Source organism: Lepisosteus platostomus, chromosome 5, assembly GCF_059453375.1.
Source record: "Lepisosteus platostomus isolate fLepPlt1 chromosome 5, fLepPlt1.hap1, whole genome shotgun sequence".
NCBI classification, from domain to species: domain Eukaryota; kingdom Metazoa; phylum Chordata; class Actinopteri; order Semionotiformes; family Lepisosteidae; genus Lepisosteus; species Lepisosteus platostomus.
The window spans coordinates 63,043,632-63,067,983 of record NC_142615.1 but is presented as its reverse complement, the minus strand read 5'-3'; the positions used below and the strand labels follow the sequence as shown (position 1 = coordinate 63,067,983).

General features: G+C 45.9%; 2 non-coding genes and 2 pseudogenes across 2 annotated transcripts; 2 read left to right on the top strand and 2 right to left on the bottom strand.

The window, feature by feature from the left end:
• Positions 1-6,770: 6,770 nt before the first annotated feature.
• Positions 6,771-6,852, bottom strand: trnal-uag (transfer RNA leucine (anticodon UAG)). The gene has a single exon. It is a non-coding gene; the product is annotated as a tRNA-Leu (tRNA).
• Positions 6,853-14,121: 7,269 nt separating this feature from the next.
• On the top strand, positions 14,122-14,290 carry LOC148670957 (U1 spliceosomal RNA). The gene has a single exon (XR_015938646.1). It is a non-coding gene; the product is annotated as a U1 spliceosomal RNA (small nuclear RNA).
• A 6,305-nt stretch (positions 14,291-20,595) lies between these two features.
• On the top strand, positions 20,596-20,646 carry LOC148670956 (U7 small nuclear RNA; annotated as a pseudogene).
• A 306-nt stretch (positions 20,647-20,952) lies between these two features.
• On the bottom strand, positions 20,953-21,198 carry LOC148670955 (histone H4-like; annotated as a pseudogene).
• Positions 21,199-24,352: the final 3,154 nt, after the last annotated feature.

Sequence of the window (24,352 nt, the reverse complement as noted above, 5' to 3'; positions counted from 1 at the left end):
AAACAATGTATAGAATTAGGTGACAATATCAGAATTCATTCAAATACACAAGATTAATTTTCAGCAGCAAAAATACGCTCGAAAATATTTTACAAGAAAGAAACCTTACATTCACCTAAATCAACATTCACCCTCTACATTAGTAGAGAACAGTAGGACAGTTAGTTAGTGTCACTGGACACTCTGTCACAGAGGCTGATCTCTTCAGACTTCAATGAGTCTTCCAACTTGTCATAGCTGTTGAAGAAGCACCTGTTGAATCTCAACCGAGATTTCCTGAGAAATCATTCAGCGACCGATTCCTCCCTCTGGACTCTGCACTGAGCTGAAAGCTGCGCGAATTCCTCGCTGTATGTCCTGTACTGTTACATGCGCTCTTGTGTAGATTATCTACTTGGAGAAATGTGACAAGAACACATCGAACTTTTTCCATATGTGAAGGAAAATGCTAAAGAGCCTGAAAACTTTGAACATTTAAGTTTGCGTGCTTTATATACTGTATATTCTTTACTATACTTTACTTTACATACTTGGGGTGGAGCAGTGGCTCTGTGGCTAAGGATCTGCACCTGTGGTTGGAAGGTTGCTCGTTCAAATCCCTTTGCCAGCAGAGGAATCCTACTCCACTGGGCTCCTGAGCAAGGCCCTAAACCCCAACTGCTCCAGGGCACAATACAATTGCAGATCCTGTACTCTGACCCCAGGCTCTCTCCTTATCTGTGTGTCTCATGGAGAGCAAGCTGGGGTATGCAAGAAGATCATTCCTAATGCAATAAATTGTAAAGGGTTAATAAAGTGATGTTATTATTATTATTCCTTACAGCAGAGCAAACAAATTGTTACAAAAAACACCAGCTAATGTCCACCAGCGGAATTAACAATAATATACTGTAAAGTGCTGTTACTTGGGAGTGTTAATCTACAGATAAATTAAACAAATGGCATTTATAGCTCTAAAGAGGTTGACATAGACGTCTGTAACAGATCTTTTCAGTTCATTGCTGTTCCTCTGACTTGGTGAGCCTTTGGAATTTTAAAAGTGTTTTGCTTGCCTCTCATGTGGTCTGTGTACCAGTCCATTAAGAGCCGCACTATCACTGTGTCATGTGTGGTCCTACAGAACTACACAGCTATCTACTGGAGTCGTCTTCTGTCCATTGCAGTTGAAAACAGATTTAATACGGAGCTGCGCAGAAATTTCTGCGGCAAATATCGCTGCAGAACTAGCCCTTTCACAACAATGAAGAGAAAAAGAAATACCACAGGGTCGCCCATAAAAGGGAAAAATAGAAATCAATTGTTCAAACAATTACAAAACTTGTCCTCTTACAGTGGTCTCATGTTATTTTTCTTGCCATAAGAACAGTGGGATTGTTCAACTGTATTGTTCCCCAAATGGTTGAATAATAATAATAATGATAATAATAGTGGTGGTAGCTGATCGTTCTTGTCCGTGGCCGAGTGACCTGTGTGAATACAGTATGTTGATTTATTCTCCACAAGGCATCGCTTTAGCAATTCAAAGAGCGTGGGTTTTAACCCATTCAGTGCTTATTTCAACTAATGCTATGTTCCTTTTTCTAGGTCTTCAAATAGTTTACAATGTAGAGGTATCTTTAGTAATAAGAAAAAAGCTGCACCACGGAGATCCATCTCACAAAAGCAGATTTCTTAAAGTGCACTTATGAGCTGTAGAACCTGAAGGAGTTCTCTCTCCTGGATATTAAACATGCAGATAATGAAATCAGTGATTTATGATTTCTGCAACCTTCCAATAAATACATCTAAGACATGTAACAAGCCCATTGTGCAGCTCTAGTGGTACAGTTGGTCAGTGCATCGTACTTATATAGCAGTACATACTGAAGTCATGCTGAGGTTGTGAGTTCAAGCCTGTGGCAGTTTTGCCTGTGATTTCAGCTGTGATTTCAGCTGCAGAAACTTTCTGTTGGATTTAGGTTGGTTCCACGACTTTTTCCACTCGATGGAGCTTTATTAATGCAGGCACACCTGCTTCCTCAGCATTTTATTTTATCGCTGCTCACAAACCAACATACTGCAGACACCTCTGATACTGTCACTGCTTGTGGGCCACGTGTTCCTGCTGTCAGCCTGCTATACCATGCTCATGCGTGTCTAGAAACATTACTGCTCTAGTACAAGAGTGAAAGACTAAACGAAATTGCACCCACTTTGAGAAAATCACGTTTGACAAACCATAGGATGACAAGAATGGGATTCTTTGGTTGTTTGAGTACATAAATCAAAGACACTGCGTTCAGCATATTCACATCAGGCACTCGGACAGAGATAAACCCAGAGAAAATCTTCTCACATTTTAATCTGTAACTGCAGGATTCAACAAATTAATTTGTTAATTATCTCAACTTCACTTACAATTTTTAAACAATTTACAAAGCCCACAGTGGATGACATTTGGTTCTGGCACACATCAGTTGCTTGGATTATCATTGTAATATTTAATTTGCTTTCCCGTCACACCACTTTTATTAATAATGAAGTTTATCAATACACGTTTGTTTAAAACATGTCATTTATTATTGATACAGTTTAATTCTGTCTTTATTAGGAGCTGTATCACAGCTAATGCATGTAAAGCTTTAAGTACGTGATAGTGTGAGTTCAGTTATCCCAGGGTGTGAGGAGAACTGAAATTTAGTAAATACATATTTTAATAGAGTGTAAATCTTCAAAGTGTTCTGTCACTTCAAAAGCAAATTACAGGAGCAGGGATTGAACCCACATAGACATTTGCTTATTGAGCTTAAGTCCAACACCTTAACCACTCAGCCATCCCTAAAAACAATTCCAGCGCTCTGTTACACAGTTCATTGAATATATTTGTTCATTGAATATATTAATTTAATATATTTGTTATATTTTTTAATGTAATGGGACTGTACACTGGTGGTTCCCAGGGGAAAACAGGGTTATTGAGCCATTGGGTATTCTGAGAATAAATTGGGTGGGTGAATGTAACCGTGTGGTAAAGTAAAACAGTCTTCTTAGATGAAGCGCTACAGATGCAGCCCCTGAAAGTGTATAAGACTTACATTTATAGTACTGCTGACACAAATGGAGCCTCTACATCAGACCGAAATAGCGATGTGTTCGCTTAGTTGTGCGTAGGATCTCCTCATGAATCTGTCTCATTCATCAGTGGAAATAGAAGCCGTCACTGTAAACTCGGACGTGATGTTCCGCAGATGTACAGTGTGCCTTTCCTCTTGTTGTATTTAAGAGTACTCACTGTGTGAGCTCCTCACTGCGTTTCCTTTTCTTTTCCTGTGATTATCTACGTGGAGTGTTGTGACAAAATAGTCTTGAACATTTTCGGTTTGTGAAAGGAAACACTAAAGAAAATACAAGTGATTAACTTTTAAAATATTGACAGTACAGCTAGAAGAGTGGAAGATAAAATACGATTTATAATTAAATTCACAATACACTTAAGGAAAACACAAACACCCGAAGAGGGACTTGAACCCTGGACCCTCAGATTAAAAGTCTGATGCTCTACCGACTGAGCTATCCGGGCTCTGGACAGTGAATGAGACTGTCGTGATCCTCACAAGTCACATGTCTCTTCTTGTGCCGAAGCGCAGTCATACAGTACCTGACCCGTCTGGAATGTCTACTGACAGACTTTATCCAGAAGCGACGGCACCACTCCCAGTAGAATGAGTGAGAAATACAGCATGACATGGGGAGGTAAGGGGCTCCCACAATTCATCTTTCCTCACATTACTGATTTTTTCAATAGCATTTTGACCTTTTTTCACTGTCAGATTTTTTCGCATTTAATAAGATCTTAAAATCAACAACATTAAGAACGAAAACAAATGGAACATTTTTTGGAACAACAATTAAAAAAAACGTTTCAATGCCTTGGTTCTATAAGTGTGCACACCCTTTATAAAGGGAGTTGTAACTATGCTGAAATTTAAAGAGCATTTCTGTAGAGAAAAAATCTACCTTGATGTTAAGCTCAGGGAGCCTGCCTTTTAGAAATTATATCTCTAAACACCTTGCGCAGCCTCCCGAGAGACTAACAAATATTGTTTTGAGAAATTGGCTAACACACCGGAAGGCACTAACGTTTCTCTTCGTTAAAGTATGTCAGTAACTGTTTAACCCAAAATGTTTGTAATTGAGAATTTGTTAAAATTCAATAAATAGTCTATCAGCAGCAAGAAATTATTATGAAAGTAAGGTTTTTTTATATCATAAACTGTAAGACACGAAGAGAGTTTACAGGTCGTATCCTTCGCTTTGTCTTTTAAATTAAGCATTCGGGATTCAAACCTGTGTTCGGACTGTTGTGTTTCTTGAATTTCTTGCAATCATCAAATGTCGTTGTTTGGTCCATCAGTTCTTTTCTCGGTTGTACAATGGAATTCGCGCAGTTTTCAGCTCAGTGTGGAGTCCAGAGGGAGGACTCGCTCACTGAATGATCTCTCAAGAAATCCCGGGTGAGATTCAAAAGGTGTCTTCTTCAACAGCCACGACACGTCTGAAGACTAATAAAATTAGTTCAAATCATTTGGTAGTTAACAGAACTAAATGCTTTAGAGGTACATTTAAAACAGCAGAGCAACACCATAGCACTTCGAGTGTGCCTGAGTTTAATTGTGTGAACTTGGCTCTCTATGAACATGAGCAAAGAAATATAAAGCACCTGGAGATGCCGGGACCTCATACATGCGAAGCATGTGCTCTGCCACTGAGATATATCCCCAACAGACTTATTAACGGAACTGAGATGTGCTGATGCTCTCTGAACACAATCCACCACTAACGAAGGATGCCTGCAGTTTCCCACTTTTGTGTTTCCTCTACTACAGAGTAAATTCATAAGAATGAAGAAATAAGGAAGGAAAAATAACCACATCGAAGCTTCCAGAGATTGGTTAAAATGAATCCGTTATTTTTATATCCAGTCACACGGGCGACGATGATTGATTTATCGACGGGGAGTGCTTTTTTACCTCCTCACTCGACTACCTTGATTAAACTACGCATAGAACAACAGCAGTAGTGATGATTTTCATGGACCGACTTGTTTTGTACAACTCGAGTGATAAAGTCCTGTCTGCAAATATTGTAGAAGAACGAAAAAGGGCGAAACAACGCTCCAACCACAGGAATGGTAACAGGAAGGATCATGTTATTTAATATGTCCTTTGGAGATGCCTTGTCAACGCACACAGGCATTGAGCTGGACAAATAATTGATAGTGGTGTTCGTAAACAATCATGAAACATGTTATTTCTAAACCAGGAAGAAAGGAGCAGACTAAAACTTTAAGAGACAGAAACAACACCTTATCACAGCTAACATTAATTACAATGACATCACAATAAAAGAGCGGAGCCTTGAGTGAATCAAATTAGTTTTCATTGGACGTCTGTCTCTTCATAACTTTGTAGGTGAGAGGGAGGATTGCGGAAATGTGCCGGTGTTTCTCAGAAGTGCGTTGGTGGTATAGGTGCCTTCTAAATAATCGAGTCGGGTTTGAATCCCGGTAAGTGCATCCCCAAATCTTTTCAAGAAAATCTGTGATCCGGTAACATATCTTTTGAAACTAGCATTCAAGGTAGGATACGTGTTCTTAAATGCCAAAAAACTCTATAAGGAAAAAGCAGATCTCTGTACACAAGACGGCAGTGCGATCTTAGAATTCCTGTGTTGTTGACGGATTCAGACTCCTTCTCAGAGGTTTTTGCTCGCCAAATAACTTTGCAGCTGAGGAAGAGCACCCTGAAAAATACTAAACACAACCAGCGAGCGTGTTGGTTGCTCTTGCTCTTAATGCAAGAGCTGTTTTTTTAATAATTATTAACCAAAAACAGCAGCACAGGTAGGTCGCATTTGTGATTATGTCACTTCTCTGCTTCAGCAAGGTCAATAAAAGACTCTGAAAGTAGTAAAGCAAAACTGAACTCAAAATCATATTAGAAATTCTGAGCGATATATCCATACAGGTAATCCAATAAGAATGTTGAAATATTTGAATATCATCTCTCTATATATTTCGCTGCTTTTTACCAGGAGTAAAACTATTGGATTGAAGGAATGCTAACCGCTGGGTTAAAATGTATAGTTGTTATTTGGAGAAATCTGTAAACTCGTGATCTTATATGTTTTAAAAGACAGCACAGGAAAAAACGACAGTGCTGATTATTTTCCAGAGACGGAGCACTGATGACCTATCCGAGCTGATTGATAAAGCCCACCCAGTGGATACTCTAGCAGAACGTCAAAGAACATTCACCCCTGTATCCAAAGAAACCACAGGAACAACATCAGGAAGCACAATCAATTCCCCTTTTAATTTTTTCCTGTAAGGTATGCTATGTGAATTCATGAAGTTAATCCTCTGATCTCTTTTGAGCACGAACAAAGTATTTCTGATGGAGCGCTATGTTCAAAGATAAGCTATTACCCCTGCCAACGATTCGGTGTGAAGAATTAAGAGTTTCACAGACAAAAGCAGCTCACCACCACAGCCAATATTAAATATACTTGCCGGTACACTATCATGTGTACTGCCTCAAAAGTGATCTCGGCAGACGTTGTTCCCTACATAAAGCTGAACGTGGCAAAGAGAATTTCTGTTGAGAAAACAAAATATTTTTTCTGCCTTGATGTTAAGCCTCTCTTTTAGAAAGTCTATCTCTAAACACCTCCTGCAGCCTAACAAAAAGCGCTTTTACTGATCGTATTGCAGGTCTTAAAACACTAACATTTGGCAGCGGTGGGATTCAAACCCACGCCCCCAGAGAGACTGGAGCCTAAATCCAGCGCCTTAGACCGCTCGGCCACGCTACCTTCCTCCATATCTATCTTCCTCACATTGCTAGCTTGGAAAATGCCGGGGGCTTCAGCTCTTGTCGTTGGATCTAATGATATCATGACATGTGGAAGTGACTGCACCTTCATCTTCCGAGATGCTTTTAATAGCACAAATGCTACTTTCACTGGCACAAACAGCAATAACGAAAGAGGTGGGTTTCATCCTTTGTGCTGTTTGTAGGGGCGCAACTCTATGTCGATCTACTGACTTGAAGAGCAAAAATCAAAATCCTCTGCTATTACTGTTGCTTTTTTCATAGTTTCTTTAAATCCTTCATTTGAACATAGATTTTGAAGGATATTGATGATAATACCACATAAATTGTGGTTTTCTTGTGATCGCCAATTTTTTTTTCAAATACCAGCCTTTTTTACAGTTCCTTGCGTGTTTCACAAGGTATAATAGCCCCCCTCGCATCCCCAGCTAACATATTTTAAAATTACAATAGATTATACAGCATGCATGTTGACATTTATATTAAAATTAAAGTAAATATACCAGAATACATACAGTGCTAACCCAATAATTCTTGTCAGGTTCTCCAACAAATCTGCGTTGTTATTTTAACATGTTTCAGCTGAGGGTGCAACAAGAGTATAAATGAATTTTCCCACCAGCCGTTCAAAGACCAAATTCCATGAGTGAACATTATTTTCTCAGAAGTTGCCGGCATTGGACTTTGCCGGTGGTAATGAATTATGTCCACAACTGTTGTAGTAGTTCCTTCTTGAAATTCGACACGTGCAAAGCACTCGTAATATCATAGGTGTTAAAGTTCGCTGAGTCTATTCGAGTCATGGTGTGTATCCCTGCCTATCATTGGGAGACGGGTAGCTTTTTTACACTCAGATTCCAATCTTTAATGCTTTGTGTGAGAGCTTACATAACTTTCATTTTCTCACATTTTCTGACGACTGTTCCAAAGGGGCACCCTGTCAATTCCGAATACTTTTCAAAAATCTGCCTGCATGTTTGATTATTGTCATTTCATTTAGAAAAAGTTCAATATTGATCATAACTAAAGAAAATAATGATCACGAACAAAAAAGCGTCGTGTCGTCGGCGTACTGGGAGATCTTCAGGCTTCCCCCCGCGCCTCCCGGTATCTCCAGGGTCCCGTCTCACCATCTCTGCTAAGGGTTCTTGAAGAGCAGGGAGATGATACCCTCCCTCATGGTGTCTCCGAGTTTCCCCCGGCGGAAGATCTCCTGCGCCACTTCCACCTGATCTGCCGCCAGGGTGTCCCAGAAGCAGGTGTAGAATTCCTTGGGGAGTCCGTCCGGCCCTGGCACCTTGCCATTCTCCATGGACAAGAGCGCCGCCTTCAGCTCCTCGGCCGTGATCGGACCCTCCAAGTCCTCCCTCACCTCCTCCGGTACTCGTGCCGTCAGCCCCTCCAGAAAAGCATCGCCTGCCTCCACCTCCGTCTGCTTTTCTGAAAAGAGCTCCGTGTAGAAAGCGGTGGCCGCTTCTACCTTGTCGCTCTCGTCCAGCACTTCCTCTCCATCTCCCCGTCTCAGGCCGTGGATCACCCTCTTTTTCTGGGCTCCTAGGACCTGATTGAGTTTGCGGAGCCTCTCCTTCAGGTCCCGTGCCCGGGCTGAATTGAAGGCTCCTCCCCCGTTAGCCGAGCTGTACTCCTCCTCTAGTTGTCTCTGGAGTCGTGCAGCTTCCTTCCTCTCCCTGGCCGCCTTCCGTCTGCAGTACGTCTGCGCCAGGGTTCGGGTCCTGTCTTTCACCGACTCCCACCATTCCACCATGGAGCTGTAGCCATCTCTGAGATCGACCCAGCTCGCGTAGTCTTTACGGAACAGTGCCTTGAAGTCGTCTTCCTCCAGTATCTCCCGGTTCAGCTTTCAGTATCCACGACCGAATGGCGGCAGGTTGGTGTTAGCCACCACCATCAAGCGCTCGTGGTTGGAATACCACTCCGGGGACACCGTCGCCGACTCCAGGGAGCAGGTTGTGTGCAGAAAGATGTAGTCCAGGCGGCTGCACACTCCCCGGGAGTTTTTCCATGTCGTTCCGGCGTCGTTAGGGCGGCACCGTCTGAAACCGTCTACCAGGGAGAACTGTTTGAGTAGCGACTCCAGCTCTGCCGAGCTAGCATCGCTCCCCTTCTCCCGGTCGACGTTGAAGTCCCCGCCGAGCACCACCTGTCTGTTAGTGGTGCAGCAGCTGGCCAGGTCAGCAAACACTTCCTTCCGGATAGAGGGTTCCGTCGGAGCATAGACGTTAATCGCTCTCAACTTCTGCCCCCTCCAGTCGATGTCTGCGACCAGGATCCGGCCCTGCACCACCGAGAAGGAGGAAACCAGCGCCATCTCTGGGTTTCCGAGGAGGACTCCCACTCTGGAAGAGTGGACCCCTCCTACGCTCCAGCATGATTCTCCCTTCGTCCATTCCCTGGTGAATGTCAGCTTGTCGCTTTCATCCTTCAGGTGGACCTCCTGTAAGAAACAAACTGAGAAAGGCTTTGAGGCCAGATCATGAAAGACTCCCCGTCTTTTCACCGGGTCTCTCAGCTCTCTCACGTTAGTTGTTAGGAAGGTTAGTTTCACAGTCATGATTAAACAAGTGAAAGTTGAACCTCCTCTCTTTGTGCTTACAGTGGAAAACTTGGGAGTCTACATCTGGGCACTGTTTAGCCTAGATGTAACTCCTCTCATTCGGGTCCTGGGGGGAATATGCTGGGCTCCCTCCAGGTCTCGCTGGGGACTGAAAGGTAAACATGCTGGACAGGTCCAGCCCTACCATCAGTCCCGGCTCCAGGGCGGCTTCAAAATAATCCTCGTCTTCCTTGAGGATACTCTCCACCACCGCTTCGGGAAGGCTTTTTTCTTCCCTTTCTCCAGGAGTTTCGGGGACCTCCAGTTGCTCCTGGGCCTTGGGGGAGGGGGGCTCCACTTCCTGGGCTGCTTCCTCCTGTCGTCTTTGGGCCTCGGTGGGGAGGGTTTCCATTTCCTGGGCTGCCTCCTCCGGTTGTTCCTGGGCCTCGGGGGAAGAAAGTTCAGTTTCCTCTAGGACTAGGAAACGGTTCTCCCTTACCACTCTTTTCTTTTGTCCTTCCGAAGGTGGATCCGCCCTGCATCTCTTCTCCCGCTTTCTCTTTCCCTTCTTGCTGGGAGTTATTAGGGCCCTTTCTCCGGTCAGCCATTTTGTCCATCGTCCTGGCAGCCATCTTGTGGCAGTGGTGCGGCTGGGGTTGTGGCCTCTGCAGTTTCGGTTCTCTGCGGGGGCGGTGGGGGTTCTTTGTTCTCACCTCTCTCCCTTTGTCTTGAGACAAGCCGGCCGGCTTCCACCACCTGCGCAAACGAAGGTTTGTTTACCTTGCATTGGTGAAGGGGGTGTCCCTCGGCGCCGCATCCGTCGCACTTTTTGGCTGCCCGGCAGGTTTTTGCCAGGTGCCCCTCTTTGTTACAGTTGTGACATCTGACGATGTCACACGTGTTCTTCTTGTGGCATCCTGGGGTAGTAAAGGTACCCCCTGTCGGCTCCGATGTTGAAGCGGGCCGAGGGGTGCTGGAAACTGTCGACGCCCTCTGGGTCCTCTTTCAGGAGGACTCGGTACTGGCGTTTGCCGTAGCAGACGCCGCAACTGTCCCTGATCTCCGTCGGTTTGCCCACCACAGTTACATACCTCCCTAGGTACGCTGTTACCAGTTCCATTGGTTCGTAGGGGTTGTATGTGAGGACTATGATGGTCCTCTGGTTTGTCTTCCTCATAGGCTCCGGCCTGAAATCAGAGAAACCGGGGTGCTTACCATTTTCTCTGATCATTTTCGTTGCCTTTTCATATGAGGCGTCTGTGGCCATGTAGGCCTCCATGTATCTCTCTGCCTTGTTGTCTTGCAGGCAGTAGAGATCTCCGGCCACCAACTGCAGGATCCCTCTCAGGAAGGTCATGAAAAAGGATTTCGCAGTTGGCATCGTCTCTGTTTTCTTGGTCCAGTGGAACCGGATCAGTGTCTTCTTGTCTGCCGTCTGTCCTGTGGAGAGGAGGCACAGGAGGAGAGAGAGAGAGGGAGCGGATAGTGCTTCCGAGTCTCGAGGAAGAAAGTAAGCACTGCGGGCAGGCCACGAGTACCTACTCCCAGCCAAGAGGCCAAGGAGGCGGAACAAGAGAAAGGGGGAGGGGAGAGGAGAGAGCAGACAGAGAGAACGTTGCTGCCGGATCCCACCCAGCTCAGCTGCTGCTTGGCCTTAACCCCCTAGGCTCAACCTAGGGCGATACCAGCTCAAGCACTCTTCGATCGCCTTCTAGAACTTTGGAAAGACAAGAACTGCGGGCATGCCACTTGAACTTGATCTTAGCCAAAAGGCCGATAAAATTGGATTCCAGCTCACTGGCCCTGCAAAACTTAGTTCAAGACTTTAAACTCTCAGACACATATAGATGTATATGTCCCACAACAGCAGGATATACATGGTCAGGGAGGAATAGTAGCTCCAGAATTGACTATTGCTTTGTCTCAGAGAGCGTGAAAGTTGTTGGGGTCACTCTTCAGCCTGTCTTCTTCTCAGATCACCAAGCTTTAGGGTGTAGAGTGGAACTCCAGGGCGGGACTGTCTTTGGCCCAGGCCTCTGGAAACTCAACACAAAGCTGCTAGAGAACGAGGGGGTAGTATCCCGCTACAAGGAGAAACTATCACAGTGGCTGTCCTTGCAGTGTCTGTATGGGTCAGTAGGAGAGTGGTGGGAGGAGGTGAAGGTGAGGACAAGGGCCTTTTTCATGGCTGAGGGAAGGAAGGCTTCCAGACGGAGAGGAGTGTTAGCCGGGAAACAGAGGCAGCTGCAGCGTCTCTACACGATGCTGCACAGTGGCTTCAATGTGCTCGAGGATATCACCCTTTTAAAAACGGACATCTGGAGCATAGCGGAAGAAAGTAGTCGAGGAGTGCTGTTAAGAAGCTGAGTGCAGTTCTTGGAAGAAAATGAGAAGTGTACTCGCTTCTTTTTCAGGAAAGTGGTAGGCTCCAAGTCTGTCCTGGAAAGTGTAGTTGATGAGGAGGGACGAGAGAGAACAGAGCCGAGTGCTATCCTCTCCTGCACCGAGGCCTTCTACTCAAGACTGTACAGAGGTAAAGGATAAAGAAATTCATTTTTTTACCTCAAAGCTAGAAAACGTTTTGAGTGAAGAAGATAGGGAAGTACTTGAGAGGGATTTGACAGTAGAAGAGCTGAGACAGGCTATGGAGAGCTAACAGAAGGGGAAAACTCCGGGTGCTGACGGGCTCCCTAAATAATTTTACTGCACCTTTTGGGATCTGCTTCAGGATCCGCTACTGCTCCTTTTCGAGGAAAGCTATAAGACAGAATTGCTGCCTGACTCCTTAAGAAAAGGCACTATCTCTCTCTTGTTTAAGAAAGGAGCAAAGAATGACATAAAGAACTGGAGACCCCTCAGCCTGTTAGGCGTGGACACTAAGATCCTGTCCAAAGCCCTTTTCCTGTGCCTACAAAATGTAGTGACCTCACTGTTAGGGAAAGAACAGACTTGTGGGATAGCAGGATGCCTGATGAGCGACAACCTGGCCTTGTTGAGGGATGTCTGTCTGTACTCAGAGGACCGCTCCCTCCCTCTGTGCATTTTAGGTGTAGACCTAGAAAAGGCCTTTGACCGCCTAAACCGGCAGTACTTAACATCGGTACTTGAGCACATGAAGTTTGGCCCCATCATGAGAAAGTGGATTAACCTGCTGTACCAGTGCCTGGAAGTGGGGGAGGAGAGGTAAAGTCATCTCTATGCATGGATGACGTCACCCTGCTCCTCTCTGACAATGCCTCAATTAGCAGAGCTCTGCAGTGCTGTGATCGTTTCTCTTTGGCATCCTCTGCAAACATTAACAAATCTAAGAGTGAGATTTTTTATCAGAACTGGAGGGAGCCAAAAGAAGGAAATGACCTCAGGCTGCAAGAGAAGAGAATTAAGGTCCTGGGGGTGTATTTTGGAGAAGAGATGGGAACAGTAAATTGGCAGAACAAATTGCCAATCTTAAACAAAAAACTGATGCAATGGAAGGACCGAGACCTCACCATGACAGGGAAGGTGCTGGTTATCAAAGCTGAGCTCTTGCCTGTCTTGAATTTTCTGGCTTCTACCTTCCCAATCCCACACTGTGTTGCAGCGGTGCTGAGGAGATTGATGTTTCAATTTCTATGGGGTGGGAAGCAGGAAAGACTCAGAAGGGAAATAATGTACAGGCCGCTACCCTCAGGGGGGACGTCTGTCCCAGATATTGCTACGAAGCTGCTGTGCATTTTCCTGGCCTCTGTGCTGAGAGGCTTTGCAACAGCACCTGCAGCGCGTACGTGGACTTATTTTTCCAGGCTCTGGGTAGGTAGGGAGATGTTCAGAGTGTGGGGTGTCAGACCCAAGCTGGACGTCCCACTCTCTGACACATGCCCTGCAATTTATGGGACAGTTAAAAGTTTTCTAACATCTCACCCAATTGACCATGTTCCCCTCCGAGATGTCAGCGTCCAAAAACTGGAAGATTTCGTTGCACCCCAGAACAATAGGCAGACCCCTGTGGGCATTTTAACATCAGCCCAAACAAGGAAGGTGTGGAAAGTTTCTGTGCAACATTCACAGAGATTTAGCCTGGAGTGTCATCCACCAGTGCTTACCGGTACGAACTTTCTTGTACCGTAGGGGCCTCACCCCCAGCCCTCGCTGCGTTAGGGTGGGCTGCGGCGAGGAGGAGACTGTGACCCATCTTCTGTGGTCCTGCTTTTTTGCTAAGGCCTTCTGGGCACAGTTTGAAGATTGGTTGCAAGCTCTCTCGCCCCAATTTACCCTGACCGCTGCTTTCGTCATATACGGCATCTCTCCTGTCAAACTTCCTCCTGACGTTTTTGACAGGATCTGGGCCATGGTGAACAGTGGGAAAGATGCCCTGTGGAGAGTGAGGAACATGGGGCTGTTCAAAGGCATCGAGGTCCCAGTCAAGGCAGCAGGTAGCCTGGCCCTGTTCATCACCCGAGAGAAATATTACCTCAGAGATCTGTGGAGAGAAGGGAGGGAGGAAGCACAAAATCTGTGGGAAATAGAGAGCATAGGTCAATATCTCAAGAAACTGTGAAAAACATTATCATGTTTAAGTAAAGAATGTGATTTGCACCAGAAAAAAATAAATTGTTGCTATGTAACTGGTACCGTGTCAAAATGTAATGAGATGTGATCATATATACTGTTTTAAGTATGTATATTAATGTAAAGCTTTCTGATTTGTGATGTCCTGTATTTTTTTGTGAAAAGAAAATAAAGTTCTTCAAAATCGAATCGATTCACCCAGGGCGAGGCTCGGCCATTGCACTCCGGCTGTGCTGAACCCTGCGAATTCCCCAAATGTGGGAATCTCGACTGCATAATTTCTAGTAGTGGGGGACTGCGTTCGCGCTCTCCCCTGATGTGCTTGGTCCAATATCAGATACGGAAGAGTTGCCACCAACACCACGACACCACGAGCTGCGATAGGATCCCAGTTCGAAAGGAGTCGATGCCACTGCTGGTTCCCCGTTTCTTTTAGTTAGAGATCCGGAGAAGCATTTCAAGCTGGTTACACTACTCCTTCCGGACATTCATTCCCTTTTCAAAGTCAGTCGTTTTGCTGTAGTCTGCATTATTTAGGCTGATTATCGAGTTTAGCCTTTATCTTGGTCCTTCCATTGCATCAGTTTTTTGTTTAAGATTGGCAATTTGTTCTGCCAATTTACTGTTCCCATCTCTTCTCCAAAATACACCCCCAGGACCTTAATTCTCTTCTCTTGCAGCCTGAGGTCATGTCCTTCTTTTGGCTCCCTCCAGTTCTGATAAAAAATCTCACTCTTAGATTTGTTAATGTTTGCAGAGGATGCCAAAGAGAAACGATCACAGCACTGCAGAGCTCTGCTAATTGAGGCATTGTCAGAGAGGAGCAGGGTGACGTCATCCATGCATAGAGATGACTTTACCTCTCCTCCCCCACTTCCAGGCACTGGTACAGCAGGTTAATCCACTTTCTCATGATGGGGCCAAACTTCATGTGCTCAAGAACCGATGTTAAGTACTGCCGGTTTAGGCGGTCAAAGGCCTTTTCTAGGACTACACCTAAAATGCACAGAGGGAGGGAGCGATCCTCTGAGTACAGACAGACATCCCTCAACAAGGCCAGGTTATCGCTCATCAGGCGTCCTGCTATCCCACAAGTCTGTTCTTTCCTTACCAGTGAGGCCACTACATTTTGTAGGCACAGGAAAAGGGCTTTGGACAGGATCTTAGTGTCCACGCCTAACAGGCTGAGGGGTCTCCAGTTCTTTATGTCATTCTTTGTTCTTTTCTTAAACAAGAGAGAGATAGTGCCTTCTCTTAAGGAGTCAGGCAGCAATTCTGTCTTATAGCTTTCCTCGAATAGGAGCAGTAGCGGATCCTGAAGCAGATCCCAAAAGGTGCAGTAAAATTCTTTAGGGAGCCCGTCAGCACCCGGAGTTTTCCCCTTCTGTAAGCTCTCCATAGCCTGTCTCAGCTCTTCTACTGTCAAATCCCTCTCAAGTACTTCCCTATCTTCTTCACTCAAAACGTTTTCTAGCTTTGAGGTAAAAAAAGAATTTCTTCATCCTTTACCTCTGTAGAGCTGTACAGTCTTGAGTAGAAGGCCTCGGTGCAGGAGAGGATAGCACTCGGCTCTGTTCTCTCTCGTCCCTCCTCATCAATTACACTTTCCATGACAGACTTGGAGCCTACCACTTTCCTAAAAAGAAGCGAGTACACTTCTCATTATCTTCCAAGACATGCACTCTGCTTCTTAACAGCACTCCTCGACTACTTTCTTCGGCTATGCTCCGGATGTCCTTTTTTAAAAGGGTGATATCCTCGAGCACACTCGAGCTGCACTGTGCAGCATCGTGTAGAGACGCTGCAGCTGCCTCTGTTTCCTAGCTAGCACTCCTCTCCGTCTGGCAGCAGCCTTCCTTCCTTCAGCCATGAAAAAGGCCTTTGTCCTCACCTTCACCTTCTCCCACCACTCTCCTACTGAGCCGTACAGACACTGCAAGGACAGCCACTGTGATAGTTTCTCCTTGTAGCGGCATACTACCCCCTCGTTCTCTAGCAGCTTTGTGTTGAGTTTCCAGAGGCCTGGGCCAAAGACAGTTCCGCCCTGGAGTTCCACTGTACACCCTAAAGCCTGATGATCTGAGAAGAAGACAGGCTGAAGAGTGACCCCAACAACTTTCACTCTCTCTGAGACAAAGTAATAGTCAATTCTGGAGCTGCTATTCCTCCCTGACCATGTATATCCTGCTGTTGTGGGATATATACATCTATATGTGTCTGAGAGTTTAAAGTCTTGAACTAAGTTTTGCAGGGCCAGTGAGCTGGAATCCAATTTTATCAACCTTTTGGCTAAGATCAAGTTCAAGTGGCATGCCCGCAGTTCCTGTCTTTCCAAAGTTCTAGAAGGCGATCGAAGAGTGCTTGAGCTGGTATCGCCCTAGGTTGAGCCTAGGGGGTTAAGGCCAAGCAGCAACTGAGCTGGATGGGATCAGGCAGCAACGTTCTCTCTCTCTGCTCTCTCCTCTCCCCTCCCCCTTTCTCTTGCTCCTCCTCCTTGCCCTCTTGGCTGGGAGTAGGTTCTCGTGGCCTGCCCGCGGTGCTTGCTTTCTTCCTCGAGACTCGGAAGCGCTATCCACTCCCTCTCTCTCTCTCCTCCTGCGCCTGCACCTAGCTGGGCTTTGCCCACAAGGACAAAGGCCAGGGCTCCCTCGCTGCTCCTTTAGCAGCTAAACCCTCCTCTCCACAGGACCTTGCTCTCTCTCTTTCTCTCCTTTTCTCTTTTTTCTCCTTTCCAGATGGCAGACAAGAAGACACTGATCCGGTTCCACTGGACCAAGAAAACAGAGACGATGCCAACTGCGATATCCTTTTTCATTACCTTCCTGAGAGGGATCCTGCAGTTGGTGGCCGGAGATCTCTACTGCCTGCAAGACAACAAGGCAGAGAGATACATGGAGGCCTACATGGCCACGGACGCCTGATATGAAAAGGCAATGAAAATGATCAGAGAAAAAGGTAAGCACCCCGGTTTCTCTGATTTCAGGCCGGAGCCTATGAGGAAGACAAACCAGAGGACCATCACAGTCCTCACATACAACCCCTACGTACCAATGGAACTGGTAACAGCGTACCTAGGGAAGTGCAGACAGTCCGGCCACAAGGAGAACATGTGTGACATCATCAGATGTCACAACTGTAACAAAGAGGGGCACCTGGCAAAAACCTGCCGGGCAGCCAAAAAGTGCGACGGATGCGGCGCCGAGGGACACCTCCTTCACCAATGCAAGGTAAGCAAACCTTCGTTTGCGCAGGTTGTGGAAGCCGGCTGGCAGAAACCGGTCTCAAGACAAAGGGAGAGAGGTGAGAACAAAGAACCCGCACCTCCCCCGCAGAGAACCGAAACTGCCGAGGCCACACCCCCAACCGCACCAGTGCCACAAGATGGCCACCAGGACGACGGAAAAAATGGCTGACCGGAAGAAGGGCCCTAATATCTCCCAGCAAGAAGGGAAAGAGAAAGTGGGAGAAGAGATGCAGGGCGGATCCACCTTCGGAAGGACAAAAGAAAAGAGTGGTAAGGGAGGCCGAGGAACGACCGGACGAGGCAGCCCAGGAAATGGAAACCCTCCCCCCCGAGGCCCAAAGACGACAGGAAGTGACAGCCCAGGAAACAGAACCCCCCTCCCCCGAGTCCCACGGACAACAGGAGGAGGCAGCCCAGGAAGAGGTAACCCCCTCCCCCGAGGCCCAGGGACAACAGGAAGAGGCAGCCCAGAAAGTAGGAACCCCCTCCCCCGAGGCGCAGGAACAACAGGAAGAGGCAGCCCAGGAAGTGGAGCCCCCCTCCCCCAAGGCCCAGGAGCAACTGGAGGTCCCCGAAACTCCTGGAGAAAGGGAAGAAATAAGCCTTCCCGAAGCGGTGGCGGAGAGTATCCTCGAGGAAGATGAGGATTACTTTGAAGCCGCTCTGGAGCCGGGACTGATGGTAGGGCTGGACCTGTCCAGCATGTTTACCTTTCAGTCCCCAGCGAGACCTGGAGGGAGCCCAGCATATTCCCCCCAGGACCCGAATGAGAGGAGTTACATCTAGGCTAAACAGTGCCCAGATGTAGACTCCCAAGTTTTCCACTGTAAGCACAAAGAGAGGAGGTTCAACTTTCACTTGTTTAACCATGACTGTGAAACTTACCTTTCTAACAACTAACGTGAGAGGGCTGAGAGACCCGGTGAAAAGACGGGGAGTCTTTCATGATCTGGCCTCAAAGTCTTTCTCAGTTTGTTTCTTACAGGAGGTCCACCTGAAGGATGAAAGCGACAAGCTGACATTCACCAGGGAATGGACGAAGGGAGAATCATGCTGGAGCGTAGGAGGGGTCCACTCTTCCAGAGTGGGAGTCCTCCTCGGAAACCCAGAGATGGCGCTGGTTTCCTCCTTCTCGGTGGTGCAGGGCCGGATCCTGGTCGCAGACATCGACTGGAGGGGGCAGAAGTTGAGAGCGATTAACGTCTATGCTCCGACGGAACCCTCTATCCGGAAGGAAGTGTTTGCTGACCTGGCCAGCTGCTGCACCACCAACAGACAGGTGGTGCTTGGCGGGGACTTCAACGTCGACCGGGAGAAGGGGAGCGACACTAACTCGGCAGAGCTGGAGTCGCTACTCAAGCAGTTCTCCAAGGTAGATGGTTTCAGACGGTGCCGACCTAACGACGCCGGAACGACATGGAAAAACTCCCGGGGAGTGTGTAGCCGCCTGGACTACATCTTTCTGCACACGACCTGCTCCCTGGAGTCGGCGACGGTGTCCCCGGAGTGGTATTCCAACCACGAGCGCTTGACGGTGGTGGCTAACACCAACCTGCCGGCATTCGGTCGTGGGTACTGGAAGCTGAACCGGGAGATATTGGAGGAAGACGACTTCAAGGCACTGTTCCGTAAAGACTACGCGAGCTGGGTCGATCTGAGAGACGGCTACAGCTCCGTGGTGGAATGGTGGGAGTCGGTGAAAGACAGGACCCGAACGCTGGCGCAGACGTACTGCAGACGGAAGGCGGCCAGGGAGAGGAAGGAAGCTGCACGACTCCAGAGACAACTCCAGAGGAGCTGAAGGCGGCGCTCTTGTCCATAGAGATTGGCAAGGTGCCAGGGCCGGACTGACTCCCCAAGGAATTCTACACCTGCTTCTGGGACACCCTGGCGGCAGATCTGGTGGAAGTGGCGCAGGAGATCTTCCGCCGGGGGAAACTCGGAGACACCATGAGGGAGGGCATCATCTCCCTGCTCTTCAAGAGCCCTTAGCAGAGACGGTGAGACGGGACCCTGTCATCGACGGCCTGGAGATACCGGGAGGCGCGGGGGAAACCCTGAAGATCTCCCAGTACGCCGACGACACGACGCTGTTCCTGAGGTCGGACAGGGGGTTGAGGAGGGCCCTGCAGTTCATGGAGCAATACTCCAGAGCCTCCGGGTCGAAACTTTGTCAGGCTGTGGCTCTCCGTCCCGATGATGCACTTGGTCCAGTGGTCAAACACTGGGCTCAAGACAGAGAGGCGACCGGAGTTCTACATCCGTGCTGTCAAGTAGAGCAGGAGGTACGAGGCCACGAGACAGCCAGAGCTCTGCACCAGAAATGTCCTCTACAGACACTCGATCTCCAGGAATCCGCATTGCCCCCGGGACACGTATTTCGTCGAGGAGACTCAGGAGCACGTGTTCTGGAGCTGCCTCTTCACCACGGCGGTGTGGGGCAGAATGGACAACATTATGCAACTCCTGGGAACGGATGCGGTGCTCAGTTACCAGTACATTCTGCTGGGGGCTGGCACCTACCGGACTGGACAAGGGGACACAGGGCCTGCGGGGGCTGCTGCTGTCCCTCACAAAACAAGGACTGTGGAAGGCAAGGAACACTCTCATCTGGCACAACATAAAGTGGGGGGCAAGGGAGCTGGAGGAGAGGATCCTGGCGGACTTCAGGAGGAGGATGAAGCGCGACGTCACCAAATGGGGTTTCCCCATGGCGAGGGAGTGCTGGAAAGGACTTTGGGCCCTATACAGGGATTAAAGGACAATAGCAAGTGATAGGTTTGAAAGGACTCTCTTAATTGCGCAAATCCGCCCCCACTCGCAAAGATTGATAACGGACAATCAATCTCCGTTCCGCCGTTGTTTTTTAATACATGGAGTGTTAATATGTGTGAGATGTTTTTTTTGCAGAATAAAGTATATTTTGTAGAACAAAAAAAATCTTATGACAAGGTTTACAAGTTATCTGTTGAACTACATTCTCATAGGTGTGGTCACATTCCAGATCATTTGTTTACGTTTTTGTTTCTGGAGCAACTGTTAGATGAAATGTGCTAATATGTAACCTAACTCCAGTGTGAATAACTAGAAGAGGGGAGCAGCTCCATTCCAGACCAAGGGAGCTTTGAGATTGGCTGGGCCAGATCTCTCATTTGCATATCTGATTTGGAAATATAACACTAAACCCCTTCTTGCATGGATTTAACTTGCACCCAAGAGTCCCCTACTGTGTATTGCTACTTATTTTTTTATGATAAGTGGTGATTACCAGTTGACAGGTTTTATTTGTTGAATTATAAATGGTTTTGTATTATCATCCTGAATGGCCTGTACTCAAGGTTTGGTAGGGTATGTGTTTTCATTTCATTTACCAAATTGAATTTTTGCTCTTATTTGTCTAGAAGGCTTTCTGAAGTCAGGAAGCCCATTTATTTGGTGAAAAAAGATTCTGTATTAATATTAATATTTCTCATACAACATAAATAGGGTCTTTTATGAATAAAAAGATCTTGCACTTGGAAATCTTGATAAAGCTGCGTGCTTCCATAAACTCGAGCAGTTTTGATTCTTAATATTTGACCTTAGGTGTGGGAACGGGTCTTTTTTGCCATTTGATTTCAAATTGATCAGCACAGTATAGAAAATAGACCCATAAAGCAACCTCAGCAGTGACAAATGTCACTGGGTCACTTGGGTTTATACGTCGGGGTCCGGTAGTGAAGCTCCGCTCCTGTTTAGCCTCCGAAGCCGTACAGGGTGCGGCCCTGGCGCTTCAGCGCGTACACCACGTCCATGGCAGTGACGGTCTTCCTCTTGGCGTGCTTGGCATGCTCGGTGCAGGTGACGTTCTCCAGGAACACCTTCAGCACCCCGCAGGTCTCCTCGTAGTTCAACCCTGGTTCCCTGGATGTTGTCGCAGAGAACCTTACGGTGACGCTTAGCGCCTTCTTTTCCTTTCCGCCTTTGCCTCTTCCAGACATCTTCTAGTTATCAGCTGTGAACACGACACACACTGCTCATCTTTGATGTATAATAGACATCTTTCTTTGATGTCTATTGTACATCAAAGAAAGATTTTTATAGGTGTAGAAACTAGTAAATAAAGCCAATGATTTGTTTTAGAAATGTATTCTTAAAATATACAATTATTCACACCTGAACAATATGTAGTTCAAATTATACATTATATACAATATTGTAATCAACAAATGGCTAATCATCATAAAAACACAACTAGTAAACTTCAGTTACAAATTCTAGTAGCATGGCAATATATATAGTAATGACAAACACAAACTAATTACATGAACAAGCTAATATTTAACTCAAAACCACATTTCGATTCAAATATAAATTTTTAAAATTTACAACTTCTTTATTTCCACAAAAATATTATTAATGTAGCACAAACACTACTTTCTAATAAAGACAGAAAGAAACTGTTTGTTTTGTGTCTCACGGTGATCCTCCTCTCGATACTAATGAAATGTTTAATATGATCCCTCGAGAAAAAAAAGGAATCAATTTCCGCCTGGAATGATTGATGCCCCATCAAACATTTTGTAATATCCCTGGAAGTTTATACAGTAGAATCCTGGTTTGTGGCTTAAATTCAAGGTAAATGAGACTAAGGAAACGAGTTGGAAACTTGATTTCGAAATGGGATTTAAATCACCCATTTCACATTTTACTTCATTGGGCAGTATGTGCCAGAGAGCAATGCCACAGCATCCCTTTGATAGCTCAGTTGGTAGAGCGGAGTAGTGGAGTCAGCAGGGAATCCTTAGGTCACTGGTTTGATTCCAGCTCGAAGAAAGGTGCTTTTCGTGTACTTTAATCAAAGAGTTAAAAAAGCAAATCTGTTTTATTCAGACATTGATCAAAAGCTCAATAATCGACGAAGCAAATGCTCCTGTTCCGAATTCAGCCCACGTCTGATTGTCTTGTTTTGGCCAAGATCTGATCTTTGAATTAAGGGACTACACTGTCTGCTTTGTAATTCAAAAATACATACAAATGTCAAGTTTTTTGTAGATATAAAGGTGTTCTCTGTTTTCAAAGGATAGTTACTTAATTGGCATAATGATTTGGTATTGATTTCGTATCGTTGTATTATAAAGTTTGTGCTTTCTGTGTTTTTATCGTATTGTGAACTTATTTTTTAAACAAATGCTTACAAAGGCAAACACGGCACACATCTGTTTATACCAGCGGTGAATTGTACATTTTTATTAAGTACAAGCTACTGTGCACTTCTGGGAGTATAACAGGTTCGATATAAAGTGGCAAAAATATAAAAGGGGAAAATACCCCAGACTGCATGTAAAGCCCTCGTTGTGACTGTTTTAGATAAAATGGCGTACTATGCACAAAATGTTGCAGAAACACAATCTGATATTTTGATACAGGTAGGCCAGTGCTTCCAAAGCATGCAGGTGTAGAACAGGACTTAATGCATTTTTATACAAAAATTTATATTCTATATTCTGGTCGCTTGCAGATTAGAATGGCATATGTTTAGCAATAATATTATTTATGGTACCTGAAAGTTTCAGGTTGTTGCACAAAGCTAAGGTATGCGTATACGTGATCTGACAACTGGAATCAATTTCCTGTCGTTAAACTCTGTTTATTTTTAAGTTGAGGCCCAGGATCCAAATCTTCAGTTCTGATTTTTTAAAGTGATATCTTTCCTTCCTGTTGTGGAAGTCACACGATGTGAGCAATTGTTTTTTTTACGTTGCGATCCAAAGAGCCTCAGACGCACAGTCTAACAGTAACCAAACCAGAATGGATTCTGCTGGGAGCCGGGCTGAGCTCATTCTCACTCCCTGTGCTGAAAACAGAATTATTTCTTCCCCGAACATCGTCTACAGATCACTTGTGCGCTTTTAACCTTCTCGCAGCTACGGGCAAGACTGACGCTCATGATATGAAGGCACCCGCTGGAACACATTCTTTAACTCTCACAATCGCGACAGACTTCGCTTTTTAAAAAAAAGTAGATATAGCACTGAAAAAAGCATTAGCTTTATCAGTTTTTACATTAATCTATTTTGAATCAAAGTTTGATTTTTTTTATTGCATTTTACATTATAATTATAATAATCATTATTGCTTACACTTATATAGCGCTGTTCTGGATACTCCACTCAATGCCCTTTACAGGTAATGGGGACTCCCCTCCACCACCACCATTCTCCTGAATGATCACAGAGAGTCAGGACCTCGGTTTTACGTCTCAGCCGAAGGACGGCACCTGTTTACAGTTTAGTGTCCCCGTCATTGTACTGGGGTATTAGGACCCGCATGGACCGCAGGGTGTGCGCCCAGCGACAAAAACCAGATGTGTGTCGGGCTCGGCTGCGAGCAGGACAATGACGTCACGGGGACAAAGTAGAGGAAATCAAAACGGTTCTATAAAAGACCTGTGTCAGCTGTTGGTTTTCACTCTGGACTCTAAATCCTCCGATCTGATTTTAAATCTCTCTAATACCTGAGCTGCAGCTTCTTCCGAGTATTTATTCGTATACTTATTATGTGTAAGTGTATAGATGAAACCTTTCATATATTGTTCAGTTTAAATCAAAATGCTTTACTAATACAAGAGGGAAGTATAGTATGAAGGATGTGACAAATGTATGATTTCTTGGAACAAAATGGTTTTTATTTGCGTTCAAAATGAAGCGGACTTTTTGCGCGACACACAAACCCTTTGTCTTTTTTAGAGAGTGATTTTTAAACAGACAAAAATGTAGAAAACGTGTTTTTTTAGCCCTGCAATAGCAGGGTCAGTGACGTAATGAATAACGCGTCAGGCCTCGTGTCAGAAAATTATAGGTTCGACTGCCGTCTGGCTTGTTGAGTTTATACCACTTACATTCTTTTATATAAATGAACTGCACCTGAAAGCTATAGAAAACACTTTGGGTAAGTTGTCTGCAGCCTCATGCGAATTTCGACAACTTACCCAAAACACAGCTCCAGCTCTGAACTCAATTGCAATGAAAAACCATGCGTAACAAAACTGGAGAACAGCTGAACTTGTGCTCAGTTCGGTGATGAGGGTTCAGAACTGTCCTTGTTGTAATTAGCACGAACTGCACAGGCTCTGAATCAGACCATGTCAATTAG